The sequence below is a fragment of the Coregonus lavaretus genome (assembly GCF_964263955.1).
Source record: "Coregonus lavaretus genome assembly, chromosome: 2".
Classification (NCBI taxonomy): Eukaryota; Metazoa; Chordata; class Actinopteri; order Salmoniformes; family Salmonidae; genus Coregonus; species Coregonus lavaretus.
This window is the reverse complement of record NC_139989.1, coordinates 10,857,609-10,871,685: the sequence shown is the minus strand read 5'-3', so window position 1 is coordinate 10,871,685 and position 14,077 is coordinate 10,857,609.

Genomic DNA, 14,077 nt, shown 5'->3' with positions numbered 1-14,077 from the left:
TCATGAAAATGATCGGAGAGGTTGAGAGTAGAAGTAGTTCAGGAGCAAAAACAAAAAAAAACAAATAAAATAGAATTATTGTAAAATTGACTGTGTCCATAAGGTGTAGATAGTAAGTATAGGCTGGAAGTAGAGGCCTGGGCATTGTTGTTCACTAATTTACCCCAAGTAGGGAAAGGATGGCGGGGTTGAAAAGTAATAAAGGGGAGTATATATATAAAAAACATGGGGGATTGGAAGTGATGCAGACAATTACATTGATAGAAGTTACAATCTATCTGCAATATTAAGCTGATCTACCCCCCCCCCCCCCCCCAAAAAAAACAAAAAAAACACTCGAGTGGTTTAAGGGGAAACTTTTAAATGTCTTGGAATGGCCTAGTCAAAGCCCAGACCTCAATCCAATTGACAATCTGTGGTATGATTTAAAGATTGCTTTACACCAGCGGAACCCATCCAGCTGGAGCAGTTTTGCCTTGAAGAATGGGCAAAAATCCCAGTGGCTAGATGTGCCAAGCTTATAGAAACATACCCCAAGAGACTTGCAGCTGTAATTGCTGCAAAAGGTGGCTCTATAAAGTATTGACTTTGGGGGGGGGGGGGTGAATAGTTACGCGCGCTCAACATTTTCTGTTTGTTTTTCTTATTTCTTGTTTGTTTCACAATAAAAAATATTTTGCATCTTCAAAGTGGTAGGCATGTTGTGTAAATCAAATGATACAAACCTCCAAAAAATCAATTTTAATTCCAGGTTGTAAGGCAACAAAATAGGAAAAATGCCAAAGGGGTGAATACTTTCGCAAGCCACTGTAATCATTAGACTTCCCTTCATGCCATCTCCTGTGGAACAGCATTACACGTGTCCCATAAAACATGGAACCACACAAAGGCAATTAATGATGCTCTAATATATCTACTGTTCAGTGAGTCACTCTGTCCATTTTCATGCTAATGAACGCATGTCGGGCAGGCGCTAACTATGTAAATTAGCTATCTATATTGGCCTTAAGCACTCTCCATTTAATTAATCTGCCAGCATAAATATCATAACAATTATAGGCTACTTAGTGTTTGTTATGGCCCAGCAGAGAGTGAGTAATTGGCCACAACATTGGGGAGGGGGGGAACAGCCTAGCACATAACCCCCATGTCGAAAATAATACATAGTGGTGTGGTGGTTGCCGGTCGTCTTGAACAATTTAGGGGATTGATCAGTTCCTTTGTCTACTGGGAAATGGTGCCCATCCTTTCACAGGAGATGATGGTGAGCAGCTTGCTCACCATTAGAGAACAGGCTAGACAAGGAGCATGTCAGGTCAACTAAGGATACAGTCCAGTGTGCACGATAAGGCCCAACTTTTGGGACAAGCCGTGCTGTCACTTCAAGTTAACTCAACCCTCGTTTTGACATTGCCTTTGTAGTGGAACGGCTTTCAAAACTGTTCCAGAAATAAATGAAGGTGTCTGAGGTGAAAGAGTGGTGATTTGAATGCTAAAGCAAAGATGAACTATGGACTACGGGAATATCTTTGGTCCCTCACAGCCAGAGAGTGACTTTTTCCAGTAACAAAAACTTGTAGTACTATACTATTTAACTTAATAAAATACAACCAACAGTACATTTGTCCTCCAAACATGGCTGGAGGTAATGAGATTAAAAGAAAAACAAAAGTGACCTTTTAGGACCCCCATCCTTCTCCTTAGACAAGGGCTGGTTGGACATGTGACTCTGTTTGCCCCTTCACACGTGACTGTCATTCACTTCAATCCTAAACTCATTTTAAAATATGGTAAAAGCAGCAGTGGAAAAGTAGTCGGACTACAGGAGGGGGCAAAGGAGGAGAGAGGGGGGACAGTCCAGTCCAGCGAGAGGGAGGAACATATTCAGGCTCCTGAGAAATTGGATCATCCTATAAGACAGATCCCACAGTGACGGTTCACTAACAACAGTGCCCTTCAACCTTCTCACCCTCAGAGTGATATTTACAGAGTTCAATACAAATCATTCTCATAAATCCATCTAATGAAAGTATGGAGACATTCATTAATAACCATCAATGTCAAAAGCCTACAGGCAACTGAATGAAAACAGCAAGGTCTGGCTAATGGAGCCAGACATCTCCATCGACTCACAGTGACTGCAGGGAAAAGGCAGTATAACAGCTGTGGGTGAATACAGCTTCACTTGCCTTGTACGCCTCACTGCCAGTCCTTTCTGCAAAGACGACTCCAAATGAACTTCCTCTTTCTCAGTGAAAAAGGGAGGAGAGAAACACAACGAACGCTCGGCTGGGTAACTGGGAAAGAGGAGTCAGTTGGTACGGGGATGGGGGGGTGGGGGGGGGGGGTTGTCATTGTCGGCATGGTGATGCCCTCTGTCATCCTGCCACTCAGGGTCAAAAGGGAGAGAGAGAGAGGAACATAGGGGGGTTAAAGAGCAAGAGAGTGAGAGTACACAGATATCATATCTCTACAGGAAAGAGGGTTGGCAATCTTTCAGCCTCTATGGACAATCAGTGCGGAGAACAACAACCATTTAGGATGACTGATTACTACCACAAAGAGAACATAGAGACATTATTCTGTCACAGGCTAAATGTAAGACAAGGTTACAAGATAATAGTGATGGTGGAAAAAAATCTACAGTTACATATTGGGATATTCTTTTTGACGATATATCGTAACATATAGTTTTGACAATATCGCAATATTATTTTTGTGCTAGTTGGCTGTACCTGCACCAAAACTCCATTATTTGTCCTTCATAGCTTGTACTCCATCTTCTTTTTAAATATGGAGCCAATTCGTTTTCAGCACTTTGATCTCCATGACTGATCAAAAGTTGTTTTCTCATGGCTCTCTCTTGTCCCTCTGCAGCAGACATATGGTGAGCAATATGTTTGGAACATCGAATCGCAATAAAATCACAGTATCGAATTGCAATACATATAGAATCTTGAGAACCGTATCTGCACCTAAGTATCATGATAATATCGTATCGTGAGGTCCCTGGCAATTCCCGGCCCTACAAGATAAGCTTTGATTTTGATGTAAATGACCCCAGATAACCTCCTTGACACATTGCAAGGCATTTATATACTATAGGTTGGGTTTAAATGCTCTTCTTGCTTTGGCCATTTGGTAATTTACAGCAACAATTTAATCAGGATGATCCATTCTTAAAATGCCTTGGCTGAGTGTTATGGCACAGAGTTCAGCAGATAGCCGCACGTTTGTGTGAAAGAAAAGCATTGCTGACAGGAATGCCACAATGAATAATTTGTGTGGTTCCTGCCTCAAGATGTCGGATAAACACAATGACATATGCACTGCACCTCAGGGAGAGGATCATTCAGATGAGCAAACAAACAACATTATTTGAGGGTTATGCAGCAGTTCTTCAGCACAGAGGGCTCAACACTAGAAAATGCCTTGTCTTCAACATATAAATCAAAACATTCTTATCTTCAAGAAACGTTGTGCATTTGAACGGCTAGAAAATCCATTAGCAAGATAAATAGCCAGCATGAGAAAACCCTCCTCGCTACTGCATTATCTCTTCTACAGTTCCAGTCTGCAGTAGCATCTCTCTACTCGACAGCCTCCATTGTGACAGCAGAGAGGCCTTTACCGTGCTCAGTGTCACAGAGCAGAGTGAAAATAAAAACAATCACACACTCGAATTACAGGCTTGGCCACCTCTCTAGTGGGTTCTCTAGGATACGGCCCTGATTTATTTCCTGCTGTGTAAATTCGGCCTTCCAACTCCAATGCAGACCAACCCAGAAGGCTGTGAGAAAAAAATACTGCTCATATACTGACTACAGCACCAATCACTCTTCTTGAATGTCTAAAATGCCTACGGACCACAATTCATTCTGACAGAGAACTATGCAGACAAAAACGAAGCACACAGAATCTAAATGCAATTCAATTTTCCCTGCTAAGAGGATGTCAACCTGACTCAACTGCTGTTACTGTGGGACACACAGTCATTCCACAGACCACACAATTAAAGAAAAAGTCAATGTCAGGGCGGTAAGTAAATTAGATGGTACAAAAAAAAAAAAAGGAAATGTGTTTCAAGCTTGCAGCATGGACAGTCTTTCTATTCTAAACAGAATCTACCATTTCTATAGGGTCTGTGTTGGACTGCATCCTCCCTTGTCTATATAAGAGGCCTGCACTACTTCTATCGAATGTTAATCAGGGTCTGCTGAATGATATCAATGCACAGCAGGTCAGTGTGTCAGAGGACAGAGCTTAGGACTGCTTCATTACTAAGCCCTTCATGGAAAATGGTAGTATGGAGGATTGGAGATGGGTACCCTTCAAAAAGGCCTGACATTAAAATAACACTCCATGAACGAGACAGAGGAAAAAGTGAAGTGACTCTGCATCAATGGCAATGACGAATGTAGGACATTTCTAGAGTCAGCGCCTACATAGTCGCTGAATACCATTAATAGAAAATCAAAATGTCATGATTATTTTGCATCCCACAATGGCAGGAAATGAAAATCTATCTGCATATATAATGTTGGACAACCCCCCCCCCCCCCCCCCCCCCCCCCGTGAAGACAATCTCTTTTGAGGGGGAAAACACATGTCTGTCTTTCACGGGAGAGGGGGGCACGTGTGTGATGTGAGCACAGAAGCTTCACTCTCAGCTTTGGGGATGACTGCAGGTTGCTTGGGTCAGACAGTGCTGTAGAGATAGAGCAGACATCGAAGGACCCGGAGACTGGTCTTCTGTGATGGAAGTCTCTGGCTGCTTATCACTGCCTGGGGTTTTGTGGTCACCTGCATTCTGAGGAAGCATAGAGACAATGGAGGCCTGAAATCACGATCCTGCTACAATGCAGGACTGCCAGGATGCTTGACCTCAATGAGAGAAACTTACCACAACTACTGGTCCATGTAGGATGGAAATGAATGGCTTGGGGGTGACAAGGAGTAGAAATAGAATATAAGTGGATGTTCTGAAAAATTGTGTTGCTGGTAGATTGGAAGAAAACGTCTAGGCCCAAGTAGCAAGATCAGGGTATGCAAATACGAATCACTCAGTTTTGAGTACGGCACTGAAGCATTGTTGTTCTGATGTCGCACCCTGAATAGGCTCTCATCGACAGCCGCCAATGGTGTATGTAGGCTGTGGCCATAATCTGCATTGTCATAGCAGGGAACTTCCTTTTTCCTGTTGTTCATTGCTGCTAGCAAGACACCCTGCAAAGGTGCACTTGAATTCACGTCTCTCAAATAAATAGTGGAGCATGAACACACAAACAGGAAGTGAGATATGTACTGCGGCTAGATTTGATACAAACATGGCCTTCCTGTTCTTACAGTAGGTGTTAAGAGAAGTCTCTTCTTTCAGTGGTGTTACAAACCCCACGTATAAGCATTAAAACACAGTTGTAGACACATTATTAATTACGCATTACTAATACCATCCTATAATTGTTAATCTGACTGGGGTACTGCACTGTCAGACCAAATTTTATGTTAAGGCCCTTTACTAATGCAGGTGAATGTTGGGGGCCTTCCAGAGTAGTGAAGTCTGCTCTCCCCTCATGGGACTGCCCCATATGGGCCTGCCACCTGTCTCTATTCCCCATTGTCCAATTATGAAACACGAGTGCGGCTGCTCCCGTGCAAATGCACATAAAGGATATTTCAGACATTTATGGGCGATTCCACACCAGCGTAGCCCGAAAATATTTTTGGTATCTCAGATTGTTCTGGCAATTTGCACATTGTAATTAACTTAATTGGGAGAAAGGATGTTTGACATGCTTTTTACATTTGTTTTAGTCAAATCAAATCAAATTGTATTTGTCACATGCGCCGAATACAACAGTGAAATGCTTAATTACAAGCCCTTAACCAACAATGCAGTTTTAAGAAAAATTTGTGTTAGATAAAAAAAAATAGATAAGGTTAGTTGAGGTAATATGTACATGTAGGTAGAGTTAAAGTGACTATGCATAGATAATAAACAGAGAGTAGCAGCAGCGTAAAAGAGGGGGTGGGGGGGTCAATGCAAATAGTCTGGGTAGCCATTTGATTAGCTTTTCAGGAATCTTATGGCTTGGGGGTAGAAGCTGTTAAGAAGCCTTTTGGACATAGATTTGGCACTCCAGTACCGCTTGCCGTACGGTAGCAGAGAGAACAGTCTATGACTAGGTTGGCTGGAGTCTTTGACAATTTTTAGGGCCTTCCTCTGACACTGCCTAGTATAGAGGTCCTGGATGGCAGGAAGCTTGGCCCCAGTTATGTACTGGGCCGTACGCACTACCCTCTGTAATGCCTTGCGGTCGGAGGCCGAGCAGTTGCTATACCAGGCAGTGATGCAACCAGTCAGGATGCTCTCGATGGTGCAGCTGTATAACTTTTTGAGGATCTGAGGACCCATGCCAAATCTTTTCATGATGAACGTGGCCATTTTAGGCCCTTTTAGACCTATACATGCCTCCTGTAAGACCTTATGATCTGTGAACCGTACATAATAGACAACATATTGGTGTCATTATACTCCTTATAGTGTGCTCTAAAATATGGAGTATGTGTAGATTCTGAAATCCAATATCACATTCATTTATTCAACTTAAAATAAAAAAAGTCTCAAAAAGTACCCTTTTTGTTGTTTATTTTTTAGACATTGTAACAATTTATTCTTCAAACAAGTAAGATTTCCAGAGTGGGCTTTCTGGTACTTTTTAATTATATGACCCATGCTTACGCAATAAGGCCCAAGGAGGTGTGGTATATGGCTGTTCTTACACACGACGCAACTCAAGAGTGCCTGGATACAGCCATTAGCCGTGGTATATTGGCCATATACCACAAACCCCTGAGGTTCCTTATTGCTATTATAAACTAGTTACCAACGTAATTAGAGCAGTACAAATATTTTTGGTTCATACCCATAGTATACGGTCTGATATACCACGGCTTTCAGCCAATCAGCATTCCGGGCTTGACCACCCAGTTTATAAATAGAAATTTACTTTATAGGTCATTAACCAATCACAGCCCTCCTTTAGGATTGCACATTCAGCAAATCACCAGCAGAGGGAGTTCCATTTGAAACCATTTTCCCATTAAATTGATTAGATTTAGCAGAGAGCCCACTCTGGAAATGTAATTTACTTGTAGAGTATATTGTTCAAAAGAATGTCTTAAAATGACAAAAACTAACAGTACCTTTGAGATATTAACATTTTTATGTTGAATACAATCGGAGATACCCAAAATATTTTTGGCCTATGCAGGCATGGAATCACCGTTATGTGAGGATTCCACCTTGGTAATGATAATATCAGGAATAAAAAAAGAGAGATCCCTATCAACAATAAATCACTTTTCAATAGCTTATAACAATAGGTTCTGTGTCTATGAGTGTGTGCAGAAAAATGATATCCTCCCTGATTTCTTACTGACTGGTACAGTAGCTGCAAGTCTGTACTTTGTGTAGACAAGATTAGCCCTGTTTAACCTCACCTAGAAGGAGTGGTTTAGGGCAAATGCCTACGCTTCACTTCTGGTCAAGGAACATCAATCAAGATGCCCCCACAACAGTCAGCAGATACAGTATTTGGCAACAAGGCAATGCTGCAGAACATCTTTAGATGGATATTTGGATGACGGGCACAACTTCTGGCAATTTGAGCAGCGTGTCACAACATGAATAGAACTAATGAGTGGCAGCAGCAAAATAAGTCATTATGCATCTAGGCATCACTGCGTTTGTGGGATGCATGGCCAAATGTAGCCATTGAGGCATTTTCAAAAACATGAACAACAAGTGGAGGCACAAAGCAGCGAAAGAACAGACCCTCATTTCATAGAGATGGACGGGCTTCGATGAGTAAACTCTTCCCCCAATTGAGTAATGCTCACTTTTCAGCACCGGGAGAAGGTATGCTGAAAGAGCTCCTGTTCTGCAATTCAGTTAGCAAACAAAGGCAATTTCACAGGACCTTAAGACCAGGGCCCTTTCTCTCTTTCTCTCACTCTCTCTCTGCAGCTTCTATTAGCATGTAAATGGACATCCAACAGGAGTGAACATGAAGGGGTGGGAAACTCCCAACGAACAAGTGGTGACATTGAGGAAAAGCATGGGAATGGAACTGTCATTCGGTCTCCTATACGTCCGGCTAGCACTGAGCCAAAAAAGCTAATGAACACACAACACAGCTTGAGTCTTCACAATAGGGACCTAGAACAGAGGGGCATGGAAGGAAGTCGAAGACCAATAGTTCATCTAGACCACAATGTTCTGGCTGCCCTGAAGGCTTGTCACACCCGTTTTACATTTTGGACATCATCATTCTCTCAGAGGAAGATATCATGTGGAGGGCTGCTCTAGTACAGTCACATAACCAAGCTCCCTAGAAAGACCTCCTTCAGACTTATCCACAGCATGATAGGTAAGTGGAGTATATCCACCAGACTAGGATGAGCAATTGCACGGCTTTTAGCCTGAAAGAGGCCGACAGAAAGTGTCACGGAGGTCTGCTGGTTGCAGCTGGCGTAACCCACACGCACGTGAGGTAACTGCAAGGTACATGATGATATCCATTCCAGGCAGAGTTGGTAGGTACCAGATGTATGGGAAGTGTAGTTGTCAATGGTTTTAGCGGAGCTGTGGGTCTCCTTGCCCTCCCGCAGTCAAATCGAATGCTCTGCACCGTAAATGAGATGTGGAGGAGACTATAAGTCTGTCAACCACCTCCTCCCTCCCAGGCCCAACTAGTTCACCTCACCCATCACTTCTCCATGGGGTTTCTGTTCCTCTGACACTACTTCATAGTGGGAGTGAGCAGTCTAAACTGACCAGAGACACTTAGAAATAGACGGACAGGTTGACATGCCATAGAGAGGAGACAGATAGGCCAAAGGATTAACAGGTGATACTTTGGTCAACGTACTGATAAGATGTCATTTGTAGGCTAATTCTTGTACCAAGTCAACACTGTGGTTTCACTACTTGGCTTTGTGTTCTTTGTGTTCATTCATGAATTGCACAGAAAGGCTCAAGGCTCTCAGATACCTGTGTCACACGCACTCTACACTAGATTAATGTGCTAGAAGGGGAGTGTGCATCAAAACAGGTTTAAATATCTTCCCGCCTATATTTTCTACCCGCCTACAAAACAAATCTGCAAAAGGGAGGGAAAGTGCACCTGCACCTCTTCCTCAAATTACATTTGCTTCCAGTCTCCGATTGCTTCTAGCATCTGTCCTACATTCACACAATCTGATCTTATCCTCTATCTCCTCCCTAGAAAGCACAGCAGCAAATTGAAATTCTTTGGGCTTGAGTGCAGCAGAAATGCTAATCAATTTGGGTAAAACTTGAGTGAGCAAGGAAGTTCTAATCCTTAACGGCCAATAAATTCTAGGTGCTAACGCTAGTCCTTTAAACGCAGACTGGAAGATGAGCTACTAATCCCAACCAGCGCATTTGCACGCCAGAGCGCCAATTCCCTGAGAAATGTCTCAGACTCCCGACCTCAAATGCCTTAGGAATGCTATAGTATGAAGGAGGAAAGGAAAAAACAAAGAAGAAATCACTTTTGAAGAAGAGATGTGGCCTTGTTGGTTAGACCAGTTTGCTGTAATGTGACCAAATTGTTACACTGAAGGGTAAAACCGCATAACAATACCGGTTGCTCTGGGAAACATCACTTGGCTCATGCCAGTGTTTTACCCTGGTCCCCTTAGTTTGGTTCAATGTCCATCGTCAGGCCGGCCCCATCTATGGTTTGGGTTAGACAGAGTCAGTAAATGCCTTCCAAGTGCAAATTCCAGTTCTCCGACAGTCTGATTAGGGCTTATCGACACGACGCACGAGGTAAACAAGCCGGTGTGAGAGCGATAAGCATTGCCCTGTCACACACCCTGTAAAGGGGAAGTAGCTTTACATTCAACGGCCACTATTCCATGCCAGCATGGTTGGTGGCCACAGAACTTTCCAGAGCCATCATGGGCCACTGTCACAGGACCTGTATCTTGACCCTCCTCCTCTTCATGTCAGAGAGAGAGAGACAGAGTTCCAGCAAGAATGTTTGACACAATGAGACATGGAGGAAACTGGTCAAGGAGGGGCCTGGCTACAGCGTTCCAGGTTGACATCATAGCATAAACTATGTAGCCAGTTACAACATTTTCCTACAGGGCTGCATCCGAACTTGAGAAACAAGAATGTAAAGTAACTCAAAATGTCTATACCTGTTCAGGTGGGGAGGGAACACGAGGACAGTCACCACAGCTATAAATGGAACAAAATCCTAGGTGGTGTGCGTGCAGACTTTCTATTAATTCACATTAGCCCAGTCATGGAGTAAACAGAGGCTTACCTTGCTCTCATCAATAATCTGCTAGCACTGTCACTACATTTACCCAAACCAACAGAACTGGGGTGGGAAATGGAATAGGGGCTATACGAAAGAATGTCAAAACAGAAGCTAGAGGACATGTTTACATGTGAGCGGTCACAGTTGGTTGCAACTTTATTTACACACGCCAGAATAAAGTTCAAGTTATGACAGACCATGCATATCGACACACCTTTAACAAATTAGTACAATCAATTCACTCCAAAAGTTACAATGAGGACACATTGATGACTCAGCTGCGTAGTGACTGTTGATATCTTCAGGCTCTGGTTATACTTGTCTAACGTGGCCAGCATGACAACTTAAGGTACCACCAAAAGGGTAGGGAACGCCTACTCTGTGAAGTGCGCGTGTGCAATAACTAAATTGGCCCTTGCACTCCTTCTAAACAACACACTTTGGCAAAGGGTAAAGTCTATAAAACTTAGTCCACTTTGTTCGTAACAGATCCTAGTTTTGGGAACAGAAAACTGTATTGAGATCAAATGTTTCATCAATAAGAAAATGTGCAGAATGTAGGCCAAAATCCATCTCGCTCCATCTTCTCCCACTGCCGGCCACTGGGCCTCCTCTCATCACCATATTTGGTGGTGTGGAAATGCCAACCGGATGCTTCAGATTTATACATCCGGTGAAACATCTGTCTCATTGTTCCATCTGTGTTACTACGGTCAATGTACCTTAACGACCCCAAGCATTTTCTACCCAAGAGACGCCACCATCCAGTTCTACCACTGCTGTATACTTGAGGCTGCCATCTGGTGCTCCTGTCAGCTGCTGCTGCTGCTTTGGCAACAGTGCAAAGAAAGGTAAATGACAAGTAAAATGTAATCTTCACACATCAACGATAACCAAACACATTTCACATTGCTCTTATACCTGTGTAGTAGCTTACACTGCAGTGGAGGCTCCTCAGAGGACAGAGGAGGAAGGGGTGGACCATCCTCCTCAGTGAATTTCATACAAATAAAAAGTGAAACATTTAAAAAAGCTATCATTTTAAGATAAAACTATACAAAATATATTCACGTCACCAAATAAATGATTAAAACATACTGTTCTGCAATGAAGGTCTACAGAAACCTCAACAGCACTCTGTAGGGTAGCACCATGGTGTAGCCGAAGGACAGCTAGTTTCCGTCCTCCTCTGGGTACATTGATACTCCTCTGGGTACAAGGCTCATGGTTCTCACCCCCTTCCATAGACTTACACAGTAATTAACTTCCGGAGGACGTCCTCCAACCTATCAGAGCTCTTGTAGCATGAACTGACATTTTGTCCACCCAATCAAAGGACCAGAGAATGAATCTAGTACTGAAGGCATTAGCTACAACTAGCTATCTGTGCAGTGCATAAAATGTGGTAAGTAGTTGACTCAAAGAGAGAGAAAGACAATAGTTAAACAGTTTTGAACAAATACATTTCTTCAAAAATGAAGGAGAAGCAAGAGAGAGAGCTAGCTATATTTCATGGTATTTTATTCACTTTCACTTACTTAGCTAGCGTAGCTAGCTAGAGTCGTGGTCAAAAGTTTTGAGAATGACACAAATACTCAGTTTTGATAATAGCAATTTGCATATACTCCAGAATGTCATGAAGAGTGATCAGATGAATTGCAATTAATTGCAAAGTCCCTATTTGCCATGAAAATGAACTTAATCCCAAAAAAACATTTCCACTGCATTTCAGCCCTGCCACATAAGGACCAGCTGCCATCATGTCAGTGATTCTCTCGTTAACACAGGTGAGAGTGTTGACGAGGACAAGGCTGGAGATCACTCTGTCATGCTGACTGAGTTAGAATAACAGACTGGAAGCTTTAAAAGGAGGGTGGTGCTTGAAATCATTGTTCTTCCTCTGGTAACCATGGTTACCTGCAAGGAAACACGTGCCGTCATCATTGCTTTGCACAAAAAGGGCTTCACAGGCAAGGATATTGCTGCTAGTAAGATTGCACCTAAATCAACCATTTATCGGATCATCAAGAACTTCAAGGAGAGAAGTTCAATTGTTGTGAAGGTGTCAGGGCGCCCAAGAAAGTCCAGCAAGCGCCAGGACCGTCTCCTAAAGTTGATTCAGCTGCGGGATCGGGGCACCACCAGTGCAGAGCTTGCTCAGGAATGGCAGCAGGCAGGTGTGAGTGCATCTGCACGCACAGTGAGGCGAAGACTTTTGGTGGATGGCCTGGTGTCAAGAAGGGCAGCAAAGAAGCCACTTCTCTCCAGGAAAAACATCAGGGACAGACTGATATTCTGCAAAAGGTACAGGGATTGGACTGCTGAGGACTGGGGTAAAGTCATTTTCTCTGATGAATCCCCTTTCCGATTGTTTGGGGCATCCGGAAAACACCTTGTCCGTAGAAGACAAGGTGAGCGCTACCATCAGTCCTGTGTCATGCCAACAGTAAAGCATCCTGAGACCATTCATGTGTGGGGTTGCTTCTCAGCCAAGGGAGTGGGCTCACTCACAATTTTGCCTAAGAACACAGCCATGAATAAAGAATGGTACCAACACATCCTCCGAGAGCAACTTCTCCCAACCATCCAAGAACAGTTTGGTGATGACCAATGCCTTTTCCAGCATGATGGAGCACCTTGCCATAAGGCAAAAGTGATAACTAAGTGGCTCAGGGAAGAAAACATCGAAATTTTGGGTCCATGGCCAGGAAACTACCCAGACCTTAATCTCATTGAGAACTTGTGGTCAACCCTCAAGAGGCAGGTGGACAAACAAAAACCCAAAATTTCTGACAAACTCCAAGCATTGATTATGCAAGAATGGGCTGCCATCAGTCAGGATGTGGCCCAGAAGTTAATTGACAGCATGCCAGGGTGGATTGCAGAGGTCTTGAAAAAGAAGGGTCAACACTGCAAATATTGACTCTTTGCATAAATGTAATGTAATTGTCCATAAAAGACTTTGACACCTATGAAATGCTTGTAATTATACTTCAGTATACCATAGTAACATCTGACAAAAATATCTCATAACACTGAAGCAGCGAACTTTGTGAAGACCAATACTTGTGTCATTCTCAAAACCTTTGACCACGACTGTAGTTTAGCCTCCTCAAACAGAGAGGGGTGCTATGTTAGCTACAAAGAGCAAAGTGATCATGCTGTTTGTATGTGGCTCCTATGAAAGTGAACTGCGTGTGATCAGGGGTTTATTCATTCCACCGATTCTGTTGAAAAACGTTTCTTAAATGGAAGCAAACGTAACAAAACGTGGATAAACACACCTGAATTTGTCCAATAGAAACTCTCGTTTGCAACTGTTGGACTAATGATTACACTCAAGATCAGCTAGATGCAGGCAAGAGTGTGCAAGGCGGTATTGAATGTGTCACTGTCTGTCATCTTGATTACAAAAAAGTATATTGACCTGTGCACCTACGTTGTAAACTTTCATTCAAAGGCTTGGTTGTAGCAACCTCATGATGGGTATAGTAGCCTAAACCTATTGATGTTACATTGACCTGGGTGAATCGAATATGAATGACATTCACCCAATATGCTGTAATAGAAATAAGGCCATGCTCATAAAAAAAACCTCCCTCATCTTAAAATGGCACCAAACGCCACTGTTACACTGTAATTACTACTAGTTTTAGTGTAAGCAAGAGTACTCTGCTCAACTCCCCCTTAAAGTCCGTAATTTCCTCTGACCCATA